Below are 19,258 nucleotides of genomic sequence, written 5' to 3'. Positions count from 1 at the left end.
GTATCTGCATAAACGTAAAAAAAAAAGAAAAAAAAAACACTTCATCCTCAGACAATTCGCTTTTTGTCTGCTGAGAGACATAGAGGGTAGCACTGCTTTCGACTTTATGTTTCTCAATTTGTGCGCTGATGTTTCTGGGCACGCGATATAGCGTCAAAGTCTTTTTAAATAGCACGTCGACACTCATTAGGTATCTTCAAGTCGCAAAAACGTTCTTTTGTGGCTATCAGCTGCTCAAATAATCTAGAAGAACATCCAGGCATTTTTTTTTTACCGCAACACTACAACACGTTAAGCGTCAAAAGAGCTTCGTTCAAGTATTTCAGTTCTACTTCAATGCTGCCGCGTCCCAGTAAGCAGCTGGAGACGAATACTAATTACGCTAGGCAATGAAATCATCATGGCCGTACCTTAACTGTGGCGGGTGTGTCAGAGGAATGCGAAATGACAACGCATGCATGTGGCTTCGCCAGGAGGCGAGTAATGTTCGGGAAGTAGATTTTCCTACCTTATGGTTGCGGTTGTTTATTGAACTATTAATTTATTTAGTTCGCTCGTTTGCGAGTAATCGTCAATGCATGCAACACGTGCTACATTTATCGTGACCATGACATTTATCGTGCTGCATTTCTCGTGAATTATGAGTGACACAGGAAACGGTGCCACATCGGTGAGGACGAATGATCTTAGACTGTAGATGCTTGAAACGGACGAAAAAATAAAAGACAGCCGGTTATAACGTTTCATAGCCATTTTAAGTTCAGTTGTCGCCTTATGGAACCAAGAGTACGCGATGTCAACCGTGGTTCCCTCCACTTGTAAGAAAGGCACACGCAAAAGACTCCAACTTTGCTATAGCTCAAGTTATTTCCAGAGACCTTTTGAAGGTTACTTTTTATATAACAATATTCATTTAGTTTACGTCGTGGACGATGCGTCGACAGGCGCACGTTCTGTTTTTGCTGTGGCAATACATGAACATTCAATCAAAAGAAAGGTTCGTGCAAATGTGTTTCACGTGTACTAAGGATAAAAACACAACGGAGCATCAACTTGCAGCATTGTGAATGAGAACGCCGAGCAAGCAGTAAAAGCAATGCTTTGTTTTAATCACAGACTAAGCTGCGCGCTACGGTCTTTAGGTTAGCCATATGCTGTCCAAATCTTCATTCATCGCTTCCGACAAATGCCTAACCCTTGAGGCCTTCGTTTGCTGTGGTCGCACGTCGTGAGTTCTGCAATTGATGAAGTACATATTTGTTTTGTTGTTGTTGTTGTTAGCTGGATCAAAATGTTACATTACTAGGAAACAGGAATAAAATCAAGAAAGGTGGTCAATCAATCAATCAATCAATCAATCAATCAATCAATCAATCAATCAATCAATCAATCAATCAATATTTATTATTCATTCATCATCAGCCTGGTTACGCCCACTGCAGGGCAAAGGCCTCTCCCATACTTCTCCAACTACCCGGTCATGTACTAATTGTGGCCACGTTGTCCCTGCAAACTTCTTAATGTCATCCGCCCACCTAAATTTCTGCCGCCCCTGCTACGCTTCCCTTCCCTTGGAATCCAGTCCGTAACCCTTAATGACCATCGGTTATCTTCCCTCCTCATTACATGTCCTGCCCATGCCCCCCCCCCCATCTCTTTCTCTTGATTTCAACTAAGATGTCATTAACCCGCGTTTCTTCTCTCACCCAATCTGCTCTTTTCTTATCCCTTAACGTTATACCCATCATTCTTCTTTCCATAGCTCGTTGCGTCGTGCTCAATTTAAGCAGGACCTTTTTTGTAAGTGTTCAGGTTTCTGCCCCATACGTGAGTACTGGTAAGACACAGCTGCTATACACATAAAAATAATATACATCATCATCATCATCAACAGCAGCGGTGGCGGCGGTGGCGCCGCCGCCAGGGCAAAGGCCTCTCCCATACTTCTCCAACTACCCTGGTCACGTACTAATTGTGGCCATGTTGTCCCTGCAAACTTCTTAATGTCATCCGCCCACCTAACTTTCTGCTGCCCCCTGCTACGCTTCCCTTCCCTTGGAATCCAGTCCGTAACCCTTAATGACCATCGGTTAACTTCGCTCCTCATTACATGTCCTGCCCATGCCCATTTCTTCTTCGCGATTTCAGCTAAGATGTCATTAACTCGCGTTTGTTCCCTGCCCCAATGTGCTCTTTTTTATCCCTTAACGTTACACCTATCATTGTTCTTTCCATGGTTCGTTGCGTCGTCCTCAATTTATGTAGAACCCTTATCGTAAGCCTCCAGGTTTCTGCCCCGTACGTGAGTACTGGTAAGACACAGCTTTTATACACTTACACAGCTGTTATACACTTCAGATACAGATAGTAGTATACAGAAGGAGGTCTCATAGTTAAAACTGAATTGGGACCTCCTGTTCATGGTTAACATAAAAGTTCATTTGGCAAGCAACGGCACCTCAATTGGTACAATGAGTGCGCATCTTCCACTGCAACACCAATAATAAGATTATTCTAGTCAATAATAGTTCCGCGAGAATAGCGGCAGGAATGTGCACTTGAAGTGCATAGAAACGTCTTTTAGACGGAGAACCATTCGAGTGAAATGCACTCCTGGAGAAATTATCCGTCCTGTGCAACGGCCCAGCGTAAGTGTTTTCCTCAAACTGTCCATTTCCACAAGAAAAAAAAAAAGCGTAGCGAACTGTACAGTCAACCACAAGTGTTTAACGACCACGCGAGTGAGTGAGGAAACATTATTTTGAATCAAACGATTCGCGTCAGGCGAATTATCGGGCTGGGGCTCCCGGCCAGGTTAGGCCCAAGAGTTCTTGTCTACCGGCATCTGAGGAAATATTTAAGTTCGGAGCAGCCTGAAATAGTAGCCAGTAACACCGAACATCACAATGTCGTTCGCATGTACTATTATTATATATAATAGGTTGGGGAGATATTCAGCTGTCTTTCAGATCCCGTGGGCCGCAAACTTTTGTGGCTGACTGTACATCATGAGAAAATTTGGCAACCTATCTAGCCCAGCGGGGCAATCGAAGTCTTCATTTGTAGTGTACGCTTAAATATATCCCCACAATTGATGGCGCATTTGCAGGTAAATAAAAATGACAATAATCTTTCACGTAACATTGGCGCTGAATAAGACTTCCTGGCATTTGCGCTTCTTTCGGAGGCTACCACAAGCAATCCGACAGCGGACGAATACGACGTTGTGCGCATCTCGAAGTAGAAGAGTGCATCTAATTATGTAATTCGGCGGAAAAGAAAAAAAAATTATTCTGGCTTGCTCGAAACGAAGGCGAAAAACATTACCTTGGTTCTGTGCCGTCTCGTGGCACTCGCACAAATTAAAATTTTAGCGCTAGTTACTCGGTACACCGTGTAGCCGGAACTGTACAGTCCTTAGATAACCCACGTAACCGTTTTTAGACGTAGGATAAACAGAAAAGAGAAATTACGCGTGTAACATGCGATGAAGTCGGAAGGGCCTCGCAAAACAAGAACAGAAAAAAATTTGCGACCCTTTATAAAAGATAACATGTTTACTATACAGTTGGAAGAATGCCAACGTCATACTAATTCATGAAAACAAAACGGGAGGCGCGAAAGAATTGAATGATTATAGTTTCATCAGGCTTTCTATCTTTTTGGCATTAGACAAAATATTCAACAAAATAATTTCTAATCGAACTAGGGCAACACTTCAGTCAACTCAGAGAAGAAGTTGGCTTCAGGAAGGGGTATTCAACAATACATCACATCAACAGAAATAGATCACATCAACAGGAATAGGCAATGTAATGCGCAGGGCAGTTAACCGGCATGCTATTAGACTTATAGAATGGGTGCCGAGATATTGAAAGCGCATTCAGGGACGGCAGTGAAGTAGGTGGTGCAATGAAGTTAAGTTATTTGCAGCTACAAAATAGAGTCCGCTGGTACAAGACAAGTGTAACTGGAAATCGCTGGAAGAAGCCTTCTTCCTGGAGAAGAAACAAATTGGCTATGCATGATGATGATGATGACCTGCATAACCTCCTTAAGTGTTGTTATGTCTGGCTTTCGTCCATCTGCTTCGGCAAATCTTTTGATGATCGTATGTGTATGGCACGAGCCAAACCATAAAGAAGTTGCTCGCCGTTGACGACTACGCGTATACATTTGCATATCAGATGACCGAAGATTAGATTATCATGCTTCTGCCTTCACGGGCTCTGAAGAAGAAGGCACAGCCTTTGTGAATGTACGGTCAATAAAGCGCAAACCCATTTCCTACCTAATAACTCTTGTTGCAACAAACTTATATACGCGCTATCCACTGCCGCAATACGAGGTATATCATTGAAGAGTTCTAGCTCGTCCGCAAACCCATTTCAGTTAATGGAATTCCCTAGTGCTGCAGACATCTATGCCATCATCAGTGGGAGAGATGACTACGAAGTGTCCTGTGTGGAACGCTGCCTTTTTGTCTCTGAGAACTTGAAGCTATTTTGTGGGAGACGCCGTTCACTTAACTACGGCGATGAACGTGGAGTCGCCTGGAGAGGTTCCTGGTCCTTCTACGTCAACAGCGGCCGCACCGAGAAAGCGGTCTAGTCGCCCGAGTGACATCGATATCGAGGACACTGTGATCTACTCAGGGACCAGTGATGAAACCTCGGATGACAGCGACATCGTGCCCGTAGCGAAGCACAAAGCAAAGAGAAGACTCGTCAGGACATCTCCTTCCACAAGTAAGGCAACTGTGATCCCGACGCCAAAGCCATCAGACCTCACCATTTTATTTGCGCCTGTGGCTGCTAGCGACAATCTAAAGCGGATCAACCGCCAAGCCACATCTGTATCGCTCGAGGCACTTATTCGGGGTCAGATCAAAGATGTAAGGATCAACGCCCGTAAGAACATCCTCGCTATAGATGTCACAAACCGCAGCACGCTAGACATTCAGAGCAACGTTAAGGCGCTGGATAGCATGAACGTACGCTGCTATAAACAAGACCATCATGACTCTACGGCCGGCGTTGTGTATGACGTAGACCAGCAACCATCGTTGTGTATGACGCATGACTTAGACGTTCCTTATCGCCTGGGCCTGACGGGCTGACATACGCAGCTCTTGGAAACCTCGGTCAAACAGCCCGGCATGCACTTCTAGACGTGTGCAATAATTCATGGCGTGAAGGAGAAGTTCCTGCTGCATGGAAGTCCAGCCGCCTTGTGCCTTTGCTTAAGCCAGGTAAATCACCCCTAGACGTGGCGTCTTATCATCCCATTGCTCTGGCCAGTTTTCTAGGAAAGGTGATCGAGAGGATGGTGCTGACGCGTCTAGAGTGGTGTCTAGAACACAAGTTATACCCTGACGCTATGGCAGGCTTTCGACGCGGACACTCTCAGTAGACTGTTAAAAAAGCCTCAGGAGACTGTCAGCGGCGATGTTCCTGGATGTTAAAGGCGCATATGACAACGTAACCCATCAAGCCATCCTGGACGCTTAGGGCGATGTCGGCCTAGGCGGCCTTGTTTTTCGGTGGATATCCAGCTTCTTGAAGGACAGGTCATTCTTTGTGCAAACAGAGGACGGTGCGTCATCACAACGCAACACCTACTGAGGCGTACCACAAGGCGGAGTCTTGAGCCCCACTCTATTTAACCTGGTGCTCATCGACCTGGTTCATACCCTTCCGGAATCCGTCCATGTGTCGATCTATGCAGACAATATATGCATTTGGTCATCAGGAGCAACGCGTCCTCAGGTGCGCGCCAGACTTCAAAAAGTGGCCACACTAACCTCAGGTTATCTTCGAGCACGAGGTCTGGAGCTGTCCTGCGAGAAGTGCTCTATAATCGCTTTCACGCGTAAAGCAATGAAACCGTACGTTATCAGAATTAATGGACAGCCAATTGCCTACGAGAAGACGCACCGCTTTCTAGGAGTGATAATAGATCGAGACCTTTCCTGGAGTCCTCATATCTCCTACCTAAAAAGGAAATTAGTCATGACAACCGATGTGCTCATATTTCTTGCTGGAAAGTCATGGGGTGCGTCTGTGAGTGCGATGCTCTAACTCTATAACGCACTGTTCCTCGGTCTCCTGCGCTATAGCATACCTATACTGGGTGGGACCGGCAAGACCAACCTCCGTGCCCTCCAATCTGTACAAGCTCAAGCTCTGCGAATTTGCCTTGGTCTTCCCAGATGTGCGTCCACGGCAGCAAAAATAGCCATCGCACATGGCTACCCCATCAACACGTATCTTCAAGTCGACACTTTAAAGATGCATATCAGGCACTTCGCCCGACTTCCATCGCTTCATCTCGCCTCCCTTCCTGCCGCTCGACCTCGTTCAGCGTTAAGCAAGATTGTTGCCGCCAACCATGGAACTTTACCGTCAAACATCACGCCTGCAGCATGACCATCTCAACCGCTGTGGTGCCTCCATCCACTCCAGTCTCTTCTTGTTATTCCCGGTATCAAAAAGAAAACGGAGAAGTCAACTTTCGCCCTCAAACAAACCGTGCTTTCAGTGCTACATGAAAAGCACAGAGGACGCATCCACGTTTACACGGACGGTTCTGTCTCCTCTAATAGTTCAGCTGGAGCAGTGGTGATTCCCGTAGAGTGTGTCACCCTCAAGTTCAAGACATCTCATATTACATCATCGGCGGCTGCAGAACTCGCATCTATCCGTGCTGCTCTGGAGTTTATTGTTCACAAATCATCACGTTCATGGTCCATCTTATGTGACTCAAAGGCAGCTCTTCAGTGTCTGATGTCCCCTTTCAAGCATGGACCAAATGAGCAACTAGTCGCAGACATCCGACTACTCCACCATCACGCAATCAACAAGGGACACAGCATTATCTACCAGTAGATACAGGGTCACTGCGGAATTTCAGGAAATGACAGTGCGGATGACGCTGCCCGGTCGGCTCATGATGGTGCCCAGATTATACCCATACCGCTGTCAAGAACAGATGCAGCCACAAGTCTTCGCTCCCTCGCCCGCGAGCTTACACAGAATCTGTGGAACACCAGTGAATTCACGAACGCACGTCTCCACAAATTGGATCCACGTCTGCAACTCCGCGTACCACCAGGGTTGCCACGAGCGGAAGCAACACTTCTGTGCCGCCTGTGGCTCGGCGTGGCATTCACGAACTCCTATTCATTCCGCATTGGAATGGCCGACAGCCCTACTTGTGACACCTGCGGCTGCGAGGAGACGATTGATCCCCTTCTTTGTGACTGTCCCCGTTACAAAGTGCGAAGGGCTCGTGACCGCTCTCGCAAAACTGGACAATCGCCCCTTTACAGAGGAAAAAGCTCTAGGGCACTGGTCCAGACGGGCTTCGGCACTCAAGGCCTTAAGGGCTTTGTTGAAGTGTTTAAGGACATGCGAATTGTGCGACCGCCTTTGAACGTTGTAGCGCGTAGTTTCGCGTTACTGTGTGAATTTTCTTTTTTTTCCATTTGTTCCCTCTTCTTCTTTCTCCTTTTATTCCCTTCACGCCTTACCCCAGCACAGGGTAGCCAGCCGGTACTTACACTGGCTAAACTCCCTGTCTTTCCTCTCCTTTGTCTCCTCCTCCTCCTCCTCCTCCTCCATCATCAGTGCTGGTGACGCCATCTTGTCGCGCACTCTGCAACCGCAACGCGTTAGATACATTTTTTGTTAAGTCATTGTTGTAGCAGAAGGCCGGGAAACAAATAAGTACACTGTACTCTGGTGATGATTGCTGCCAAAGCCTCTGCACCAGCATGAAGCGTTGAACATTGACGCTGCGAGTAAGCGCAATTCTGTGTTGCGTCATCGGTTCCTATTTGTCAAGATAGCGTAGCCAGCGCCACGGCGCGAGTTTGTGTCTCCAGTGTTCCGCTGGTCCTTAAATTCGTGTACATTTGCGGACAATCTAATGGCATATTTGGGTGGTTGTTTCAGAGCGCTCTGGTAGCGTTGCAATGTTTATAGAAAAAAGGGCAACTAGGAGTCACTGCTAGCATAAGTTGGCTCCGCTGACGATGCAGAAGCAGGGACATCACTTCCACGCCCGGTTCTTCTCGTAATACGTCGTTAAAGCCGTTTTTCACCGCTCTCGCAACAAGGCCAGAGTGCGCTCAAACGACCACCCGAATATTCCGCTAAACTCCGTGATATCCGATGGATACCGTCCACGAATAAAAGTTAGAAGTCAATGACACATTGAAATTCTGAAGTGTTCGGTCTAAGCAGCCACTTACCAGGATAAGCGCAGGGACAGGCTCCCAGGTAAGGAGCGTAGTAATTGTTGTTTACGTTGTCTCTGTACATTGTAATGGAGCACAGATCACCAACATTACCCCTTTTTTGACATTTGCCTATCTGTCGTGGTTTGTAGTTCTGTATTACGCAGCAGGAAGCTGCTAATGACCCGCAATCAGCGCTTGATTCGCAGGGGTTTCCTACAGTGCCACCAGTCTGAAAGATAAGCACAGCACCGGCATAACCTCGTAAATTGCTGCATACGATACATGTATACAGCAGTCAATATTTCAGATTTTCTCCTTGTGTAATTTCTCCCAGTGTGCTAGACATCAGTTCTAATTTACGCAAGAGGTTTGTCTCATATAACTCTGTCCTTCTTTGAAAAAAAAAACATCCAAACTGCAACCAAAGGTATCGAGCAAGCACGAAACACTTTGCGAATGCATCACACGAATCACTTCCTTGCCGCGATATGAGGCTAAACGGACACGTTCAATCTCAATTTCCATTGTTTTTTGTATATACGCCGACGAGCGTGGGAACTATTAGAAACCGCATTCAGGAAGATTTTCTTTTAGCTGTCTTATAATGGCTGGCCGCCTTTGTTAAATGCTTTGACAAACAGTTATAGCTAGCGTAAAACTATCATGAATGTGGGCCTGGCTTTCCAGTTTCCTTATTTACTTAGTGTTAAGGTAGATAGAATTTATTGGCAGGAAAGACAGAGGTCTACGTGAGCTAGTGCGCTCTATTCTGCTATTCTGTACTGCAGGGGAAGAGGGAAGGGGAGTGAAAGTACTGGGATGTGTTATGCTGATAACAGAAGGGGTGAGTTCTTAAGTATATTGAACAGTGGCCCTACTAGAGCCGCTCCTCTAGCTTGGTGACCTGCAGAAACTTCAACAGCACTTCAGTTGCCCGCATTGAAGTTGGAGTGTCAGGCCATGGGCAGAGGATAGCGTCCCCCGACAGTGGCTACCGCCAAAGCTGTCTAGGGAACTTTCCAGCGTCCTTCGCTCCAGCATATATGCTAGGCAATCGCACAGTATGTGTTGCGGCATTTCAGGCGTCTGGCAGTGTTCACAATCGGGGCTGTTCAAATGGCCGATGAGGTGTGCGTAGCGACGGGTGAAAGCAAGGCCCAGCCGAATCCTGCATAGCAATGATGCTTTGCTCCGCCTAACGTTCAGGGGCAAACAGAATTTACCGTCTCAGTGTATCATATTGTCACGCGGTAGTGACGTTAAAGAACACAGTAGCAATACTGTGAAAGACAAAACTAGCTTTTATTGGGCGAACCTGTGCCCACAAAACAGGCTACACTTAAAGCACCACGAGAGCGGCGAACACAGTCGGCGATCGTCGAAAACCTGATCAGCGGGTCAAGTGCGTCGGCTTTTATAAATCAGTCGTCGAATGTTCCAGAGTAATTGCTGGGACCCCCATGCTTTCTACAAAGTTCTACGCCATTCGCGTCGCGCATACATGCAATAAGATTACACAAGGTTCGGCGACAACAGACAGCGGATAGAAGCATCGATAACGTTCTAGAAACTTTCGATACATTTAGACGCGTCCTGCGCTGAGCGATTAGATTAGATTGGAGCCAACTTTATTTATGCCTGCAGTTGGGCGCTCGCGCGCATTTCGTGGACGGTAAAAGCGCTCACCCGTAAAAGATATACGAGTTCACGTGTTAATATGTAGGCGTCTGTGGATGTTGTCATCGTGAGCTCTGTATGCCTTTGTAAGGTCCTACATATGACACACTTCGGTGAAAGAAGAAGCAGCGCATCTAAAGAAAGCAGCAGTGGAATCACGGCTAGCCGGAACACCACTGTAGTTCCGTACGTTCACAAAGTTTCGGATCCCACACTTTGAAGAAACGTTTCACAGAAGGCAGGTGTGAGACAGTTGTTTGGTACTGCCCTCGCAAACTTACGAGGCCCCCCGGTGCTGTGACAAGCACGCCTGTACCTACGTGATGCATATACTACGCATTGAAAATGCATGCACAGAAAACCTTGGCCGCAGCCTGGCGAATACCATCACAGAGGCGATGAGGGAAGCTTCATGCCTCCTAACGTTGACGGCAAACCGTTCCCAACTTGACGTAGAACTGGAGAGGCTAACCGTACTTCCACGACGAGTTGAAAGGATATACAGGCGCACGAAGCCAGTTTGTGACCTATGAATGGCACGGCAAACGCAGAAGAAAATCCAGCGCCATTTGGACAAATTGCAGAAACAACGCTGGAAGGCCTTTTGTGAATCATTGGACCCTCGCAAACATCTTCCATACATCTAGAGAACTGTTCGTGGCCTGCTCTCGTCTCCTTTCATGGCCTTAGCCCTACAACACTGCCAGACGCAACTTGAGGTGGCGAATGATATTTGTGTGTGCGGATCGCTGGAGTGTGTTTCACCCCCAATGCCGAAAACGCGAGTGTCGTCACTGTGTCTCGTGTCCCATAAATGGGAATTCCATTTACTGTTGAAGGAATGCACGCCTCTTTGGCTGATTCTCGACGCTCCTCTTCACCAGGGCCCGACGGCATCACCTATGCAGCTCTCGCCCATCTTGGACAAGAGGTCAGGCAACAGCTGTTTAATTACTACAAGAGCTTATGGCATCAAGGCATCGTTCCTCAGCAATGGAAGATTAGGAGGCTCGTAGCGCTACTCAAACAAGGAAAGTCTCTTTTCGACCTGACGTCATATCGCCCTATTCCCCTGGCAAGCTGCAAAGGGAAAGTAATGAAAAAGATGATTCTTACACGCCTCGAATGGTATCTTAACGCAAGAATGTGTAACCTAACGCCATGACAGGTTTTTGACGAGGCAGGTCATGAAAATAGAAAATGTTACTTACCTATTAACATTCATACAACAACAAAAATGCCTCAAGTGCATATCAGTGGCACTCTTTCTTGATGTGAAAGGGGCGTACGACAATGAAGCGATCCTCGAGTCATAGGAGGCTGTTGGAATCGGTAGTGAAATGTTTCTGTGGATCCCTGACTATTTTACCAGAAGGTCATTCTTTGTGCTGACCGAAGATGGCCCGACTGCCAACTATATTACACACGGTGGCGTCCCAAAGGACGGGGTCCTAAATCCTATTCTCTTTCACCTATCTATGGTTGGCCTTCCGGAAATATTACTCAAGACAATTCACCTACCCATGTACGCTGATGATATTCCTCTTTATTCTTCTGCAGTGACTCGTCTTCAAGTGCGCGCAAGAAATCAGAGGGTAGCCACCTTAACATGTTCGTGTCTCCGCAAACAATGCCTATGGGCAGCCATCGAAAAATGTTCCCGTTAACGCGCAAACCCATGACACCATAACTTGTTTCTCCCTTGGCCAGGTTATCAAATACCAGAAGTATCTCCGCTTTGTAGCTTTGACTATTGACAGGGACATTTCATGGAGCCACCACTGCATCTGCCTGAAGCGGAAACTAATTTTGATTGTACATATACTGAGGTTCCTGTGCGGAAAAACCTGCGGCACGTCGGTACAGTCCATGCTGCAGCAGTACAGAGCGCTGTTTCTGGGCTTTTTACTGTACAGTTCGAGGGTTTCGGCGAACACATTTAAAACAAACATTTGTGCCCTCGAAAGTTTGCAAGGCCAGGCTCTACGGACATGTCTTGGACTACCACTATGCGCTTCGACTCAAGCAACAACCATGATTGCTAGACTACTTGGTTCCAACATATATAACGATTGACAACCTTAGAGCACACATTCGACATCTCTGTCGCGTATCCAATCATTATATTTCTGCTTTGCCAGCACAAACACTTCACGCCACATTTCCTAACTTGTTGCGACACATCAAGGCTACCTCCCGCCGCGCTTTACACCAGCAGCAAGACCACTGTTACCACTGTGGTTCCTACGACAACCACAAGTACTCCTCACGATTCTGGTAATAACGAAGAAGACCCGTCTTTTAACAGTGGCTATACGTGAGTTCACACTATTATTACTGAACGAGGCATATGAACAAAGAACGCACATTTACACCGATGGCTCTGTCTCAGGCACCAGCTCCACAGGCGCTGTTATCATCCCGGCCTTACAAGTTGCAATTACTTTCAAAGCGACCTCTACGGCAACAGAACTTGCCGCTCTGCGTGCCGCTGTTAATTACATCGCAAAAGCCAAACCTCGAAAGCGGGTCATTTTTTCTGACTCCAAAGCAGCCCTTCAGAGTATGCTGTCAGCCTTACGACGCAAGCCCCATGACCAGCGGGTGTTTGAGAGCAGAGAAGTTCTTCATCAAGCCCTCATAAAGGGGCACGACTTCATCTTCCAGTGGCTTCCTGGGCACTGTGGCATCATCAGAAATGATCTTGCTGATGATGCCGAACAGTGAGCCCGTAAAGAAAGCCTGACATTTCCTATATTTTTATCAAGGACCGATGTTGCCAGGGGCCTTCGGTTTCTTCCCCCGAACCCAGACTGAAGCTTTGTGGAAAACCCCGATTTTCTCCTACTGCCGTCTCCACCGGTTGGATCCTGCATTGAAGCTCCAGATTCCATCGAACTTCTCCCACCGCGATGCAATTTTCCTTTGCCGCCTCTGATTAGGGGTAGCTTTTAAGAAAGCCTACTCATTCCTTATTGGAATGTCCGACACACCGATCTCGTGCAACTGTGAAAATACGATTGAGCACGTGTTGTATTTTTGTAATCTCTATGACAACAAACGCGACATGTTAAACCGATTAGATAAGAGACCATTTTCAGAGACTAAGATTGTCGGACCATGGCCTCATGTGTCGCAGGCTTAGAAAGCGGCGCGGGCACTGCTACGTTTCATGAAAGCAACTGGCCTCATTGACCGATTATAGGCGTGATGTTATGGGCATGAGCATATACTCACACCGATAGTACCTTCTTCCCTCCCTCTCCTTTCTTTTCTTCCCTGAAACCCCTTCCTCGGTTTGCTTCCGGTAGGGTAGCAAACCGGACGAGCGTCTGGTTGATCTCCCTGCATTTCCTTCCTTCCTTTTCATCCTCCTACTCGAGAAGTTTTCAAAGTTTCTTTGGCCTGTGGCCGCTGCTACTTTGGTCGAACTGGCCGTTTCATCAGTTTTGTGAGCACGTGAACTAGCAAAAGGCTGTGCCTTCCAGCCACTTCCCTAGCCATCTACCCACGCGCAGCTGTTTCCGGACTTTGTTCGATGTGATCTCAAAACGACATCGGAAGCGCGGAATGGGCTAACCTTCCAAAAGTCTTTGCCATATCTTCTTCAGTCGCCAATGAATTCTGCCAACGGGAAGTTGAGTTTTCACCGCCTTTCTTGAGCCTTCAAAATCACGAAAAGCGTAGAGCGGCGGAAGACATTGAGAACTTGCGATTCTTCCACGAATTTTGTAAAGTTTAATGACCGCGTGTGGGCTCGTTGCGAGAACCCTCCAGAGTGTAGCGTCACACATGAGAACGTCAGCTGCGTCACGGCCTCTCGGAATGTCAAGTGGCCACTTGTGAAGGCTATGTGAGGAAAACGTAGTAGTTAATTTCTCCTATGGTGGTGCCTAGTCCCATTGTCTGTTCTCATCATGTAATAATAAATAAAAAAAAAGACCTGGGCCTTGGATCAACTTGTTCATTTCACACATTGTAGTTTGAAGTACACTCCGCGCATAAATTTAATATACTTGGATAGCGGGCTAAAGAAAGAAAGATTGACTTCTTGAGAATGTTTCGGACGTCAATTGCTGAATCCGTAGAAGAGACGGAGTCGACAAACCCACGTAATATCCGTACTAACCCCTTGGAAGAAAGTGAATAGTAGGTGACCTCTGAAGAGACCATTGACCTTGTTGTAAAACTGAGGGCCATATTAAATGACGTCAGAAAAAGTGATTGACGCCGTCGAAAAGACGTGGTTAATAATAAGTGATACTAAATAATTGCGGCACAACTCATCTCACGATTTCGGTCGATGGTAATGCGATTAGTATTCGAGTAACGGAGTGACACACCGCATTTCTGCAGTCCAATTTGTTTAACATCTGTAGTTGTCGCGCTGAAACCCGTTGCTTTGAATATATGCGGCGTAGGTATCCTTCCATGCACTGCTACGGCACTCTATGTTGCCATGGTAACGCTCGAGAGTGGCGGCACCACGACGAGTGTATGACGCCGATGCACTAACGAATAGGATTGACGTCGACGATACCAGAATGGCGGCGCGATCACAATGAGATACGAATTTTTTGAATGAGGACATCGGTACAACGACGACAGCGTGACGACACCGTGACGACACCGACATGACGACAATCCGTCTTTTCTCACGGCGGGACGGCGCATGCGCCCCGTCCTGGCGGATTAGTCTGGAATCATGTTGAAGGGTCGCATGCGCCGCCGTGCGGCCCGATTTCGAGAGAAAGCCTCCCCCCCCCCCCCTTCCCGAAAAGAAAATGCTGAAACTCCACTGGAGTTTGAATGTAGGCTAAAGAACTTCCACCTACGTTTTCGACTCTCTCAAAGAAGGAACGGCAACCATCCAACTGGGTGAAATGCATGGTCAAAAGCTTACGCTAGGGGCAAAAGGCACCTCGCAAGGCGCGGTTCTCTCACTCCCTACTCTTAAAGTCACGCTGATGAACCTACTACAACAACTGAGCAGGAGGCAACACGTCAAACGTGCCATATAAACGGACAATGTTACCATATGGACAAACGAAGGCTCGGATGGTGCGATAGATGACACGTTATGGAGGCAGCAAACGTTCTGCATAAGTATATCAGGCACAAGAAGCTAATGTGCTCCTCCTCAAAATCTGAACTCCCAATCATTAGAAATAAAGCCAAAAAGACGCCAGTGCCTGACGCCAACAGCAAGCACCGAACAAAATCGCGTTGGAAGGTGGTCCGGTTCTGAGCATTAGAATGCTTATTCAACATGCTTATTCAACATAACACGTATAATACCGCGGCCCTAACAAAGCTGCAGAACACCGCCAAACAAGTTGGTGGACTGTTCAGGCGAGTGGCCAACAGACACAGAGGAATGAAGGAGATGAACTTGTGTAGGTTGATTCAGGCATTCTTAATCAACCGTATAGTCTACTCCTCCCACTATTATCATCTCAGGAAATCAGACAAGGATAAATTAGAAGCTATAATTCGGCAAGCGTACAAATAGACCCTGTGCTTGGTGTTTATGCTAGCATCGAGAACCTGTTCTCACTTGGAGTGCACAACACCTTGAAGGAGCTGATCGAATCATACAAAAGAACACGAATAACAGGGCTATCAGACACGATGACGGGACTAGATATCCTGAGTAGACTGAAGATTAAACCCATACACACCACGGGAGGCAGAGAACCACTATCTCCCGGAATCAGACATTACCTAAAGATAAAACCCATACGCAAAAACACCCTGGCGGGCAGGCAAGGCGCCCGGAGAAAAGCCGGGGCAGACAAACTACGCCAAAAGCACAAGCAAGACCAAACCGTGCTGTTCGTCGATGCCGCCAACCAGGGCCACGAACACATACGGCACCCCGAGTGAGTGGGTGAAGATGAAGAAAAAACTTTATGAAATTATGGTCCGGCAGTTTTTGTTGTGGTGGCCTGAGGTGGCGGCTCGAAGTCCTTGGAGTTGGGCGGCACCTTCGGCTTGCTGGACGGCCCAGAGCTGGTCTGCCAGCTCTGAACGTTTGAGAGCCGCCTTCCAGCGGCGGCGACGCTGATGGAGAAGGTCCTCGGCAGCTCCAGCAGCCGGGGCGGCGTCGGGGAAAAGCGAGCTCGAGGCTTCCTGTACTCTGGCAACGGCCGTAGTTATGGACGCGTCGCGGAACGGAGGTGGTTTCAGTATCGTTGTTGCCGGCACATTCCCAGAGCATGTATCGTAGCGTTGCTCTCTGTCCGCATGCTTTACACGCATCAGTTAGATGTAAACCGGTGTAGAAGTTGTGTGAGACGGCGGGGTTAGGGTAGGTGTGTCTGGAGCAAGCGTAAGGTTATGGCCTCGTTCCTGTTTATCGTGCGGTGGCGGCAATATACGCCTTTCGAGTCTATAGTGTTGGGTGACGTCTCTGAACGTAGTTAGGCGATCGCCCAACGCCCACTGGAATTCTTGTTGTGGGTGAGAAAACATTCTTTCGAATCAAAACGATTCGCATGCGGCGAGTTAGTGGGCTGGGGCACCCGCTGAGGTTAGGGCCAAGAGTTCTCGCTCCCAGTGCAGTGGATGGGGTATTTGTAATCGTAAATGGTGGCCTCAACTAGAGCCGCATCAATCAAAGAGCCCGAAGAAGTGGCCATAGCGCTGGCCATCATGAACCCACCTACCCACACTGTCCTTAGCGACTCTAAGAGCGCTGTTATTAACTATATAAGGGGCAGCTTGGGATCAAATAAAGTCAAGATCCTGAGAAATCGTCATAATCGCGCAGAGCGACAACCTCTTGGAATTCGATGGCCTTCCACCACCCGGAGAGTTTCTGTCAGCTCACTCAGAAATGGCATGGGAGACCCTTATGTGGTCTCCCGAAGAAAGAAGTACAAACAGCTATCATTGCCTGGGTGGAAGAGGTCAGCGCATGCAAGCGGCCATCTACAAAGCCCTGAAATTTGAATAAAGTTGTTTCCTCCTCCTCCTCAACTGGAGCTGTCTAAGTATGTGGAAGCATACCCCCAAATTTCAGTTGGCCCACCCACAAACTTCATTTGGCTCGCCCGCGAATTTCAGTTGGCCCAAATCGCAATTTCAAGTTGATTCAACCCCAAATTTCAAGTTGACCCGCCCACAAAATTCAGTTGGTCCACCTCTACTATAAGCTTCCCCATGTATTTTCCAAGGAGGGCTATGTATCCCTATATTCTCTTCTTATTTTATATTTTTTTGTGTTTAGATTGTCCCTTATCACTTATAAAGCTACCAATCATCTACACTTACACTGTTATAACGATTAAATATAGTAACTTTGCTAATTACGCAGCTCTGTGTAGATAAATGGCACTATGCTTTTCGCGATACGTGGCTAGTTGGTCCCTAAAGAATGCCTACGCATTAATAAGGCAATCTACCATCAGTAATCCAAGGAGCGTCTTCATCGCACGCTAACTCGGGGTAAAAAAATTTGAATATGTACGCTGAAGGGTAACATGAGAGGAGGAGTTAGTTTCTGCGAAAATTAATATATAGATACCAAACTGGATCGAAAACAAAACATCACGAAGTGTACTTACAGGTTCCCTAATTCGTGGTGGACCTGCAAAAATAGATAGGATCAAATTAAGCATAACAACACACCCAAGTGGTGCGCTCATGTTGACGTGATAATCGAGCTCTTCCGCGGGGTGCTGACTCTACTGCAAACGGACTAGGCCTGTTGTTTAGCTGTATCGCCGGAGTGCATTAGCAAAGGTTAACTTTCATGAAGAGCACTATCAGTTTTTTTCCTCACCACCTGGAAACGTGACCTGACGTGATTGATTTGTTATACTCGCTACACGACGTCAGACTTGGCATTTTCCTCCATCGGTCGCATATGTTTTTCTGAAGCAAAGGCTTAATTTGCGCTTGTCAACGTACATTTGGGCGACGCAGAAGGGAGAAGGCGAAAAGCAGAAGTGCGCGGAACGGTTAAGGAGAGCACCCCAAGAGTTCCGTATGATTCCTTATTTTTTATTTTTTTATTTAGACATACTGCTAACCCTCATGAGAGGGTCATGACAAAGACGGAATACATCACAAATACAAAATTTATATGGAAGGAACTTTGACTGATCATAAAACTTCAACAAGACATAATCGAAATATATCGAGATCATCGAACAATCAGTAGAGAATGATTGACAGGAATGCATAACATCACAAAAACATTGAAATAATTTCAGGGAACAATACTATCAAGAAAAGCTTCAAACGCTTTTACATCAGTGCATTCAGCAATATGTGCGGGAAGTCAATTCCATTTTCCGACGACATCAGGAAAAAACTAATAACGAAAGACGTTTGTGCGGATTTCTTAAGGACAGATGGTTGCATCATGATTTATTCTCTTGCTAAGTCTACTAGGTGCGCGTATGTACCTGTTATTATCAACCTTTACGTGACTCTGGAGAATGTGAAATAATAATTTTATCTTGTTCCTCTGTCGCCTAATTTCTAATAATTCCAAATTACATGAACTTAGCATTTCGATAACTGAGTCTGCTTTCTATACCTGGAACATATAAATCAGAGTGCAAGTCTTTAAAATCTTTCCAGTTTAGCGTTTAGACATTTTTGATGGGGACTCCAAACTTCGGTAGCGTATTCTATAACAGGTCGAATAAAAGTTTTGTATGCCATTAGCTTGACATCTTTGGTTGCGTTTCGTAGCTTTACTCGAAGAAAACACAGCCTTTTGTACGATGCAGAGCACATATTTTCAGTCTGACTGCATCAGTTTAAGTTATGAGCAATCAATACACCAAAATATCTGAAACTAGACACATTCGTCAAAATAAAATTTCCAACACGATACTGGAAGGAAAGGACGTTTTTCTTTCGGGTAATGTGCGTTAAGGTGGTTTTGGCATAATTTATTTCCATGTCCTATTTCTGTCACCAAGTATGAAGACCTTCGAGACAGTGGTCAAGTTTTACCTGATCGTTTTTACAGGTCTCTGGTGCATAAAGTAAGCAGTCATCTGCAAAAAGCTTCAACACCACTGGCGGCTGAACAACTGTAACTACATCCTTATATAAATCAAAAACAATAATGGGCTTAGCACCGACCCCTCTGGTACTCTAGAAAATACCTCCAGAAAACCTGAAACACAATTACTAACGTGTACAACTTGCCTCCGACCTGTTAAATATGATTCAATCCGTTTTAAAATGTCATTATTGATACCTACATGGAGGAGTGTAAAAAGCAGTTTATTATGTGACACTTTATCAAACGCTTTCCTAAAATCAACGCAAATCACATCATTCTGTTGGTGTTCGTCTAAAGCCACTGAAAAATCG

General features: G+C 46.5%; 1 long non-coding RNA gene across 1 annotated transcript; it reads right to left on the bottom strand.

Moving 5' to 3' along the window:
* Window positions 1–1,097: 1,097 nt before the first annotated feature.
* On the bottom strand, window positions 1,098–17,693 carry LOC142558183 (uncharacterized). Its single transcript, XR_012822968.1, has 3 exons — window positions 17,488–17,693; window positions 8,255–8,471; window positions 1,098–1,235 (listed from the first exon to the last, which is right to left on the bottom strand). It is a non-coding gene; the product is annotated as an uncharacterized LOC142558183 (long non-coding RNA).
* Between the last annotated feature and the right edge of the window lie 1,565 nt (window positions 17,694–19,258).

The sequence above is a fragment of the Dermacentor variabilis genome, chromosome 9 (assembly GCF_050947875.1).
Source record: "Dermacentor variabilis isolate Ectoservices chromosome 9, ASM5094787v1, whole genome shotgun sequence".
NCBI classification, from domain to species: Eukaryota; Metazoa; Arthropoda; class Arachnida; order Ixodida; family Ixodidae; genus Dermacentor; species Dermacentor variabilis.
The sequence above is the reverse complement of the archived record's forward strand: the minus strand, read 5'-3'. Positions and strand labels throughout refer to the sequence as shown.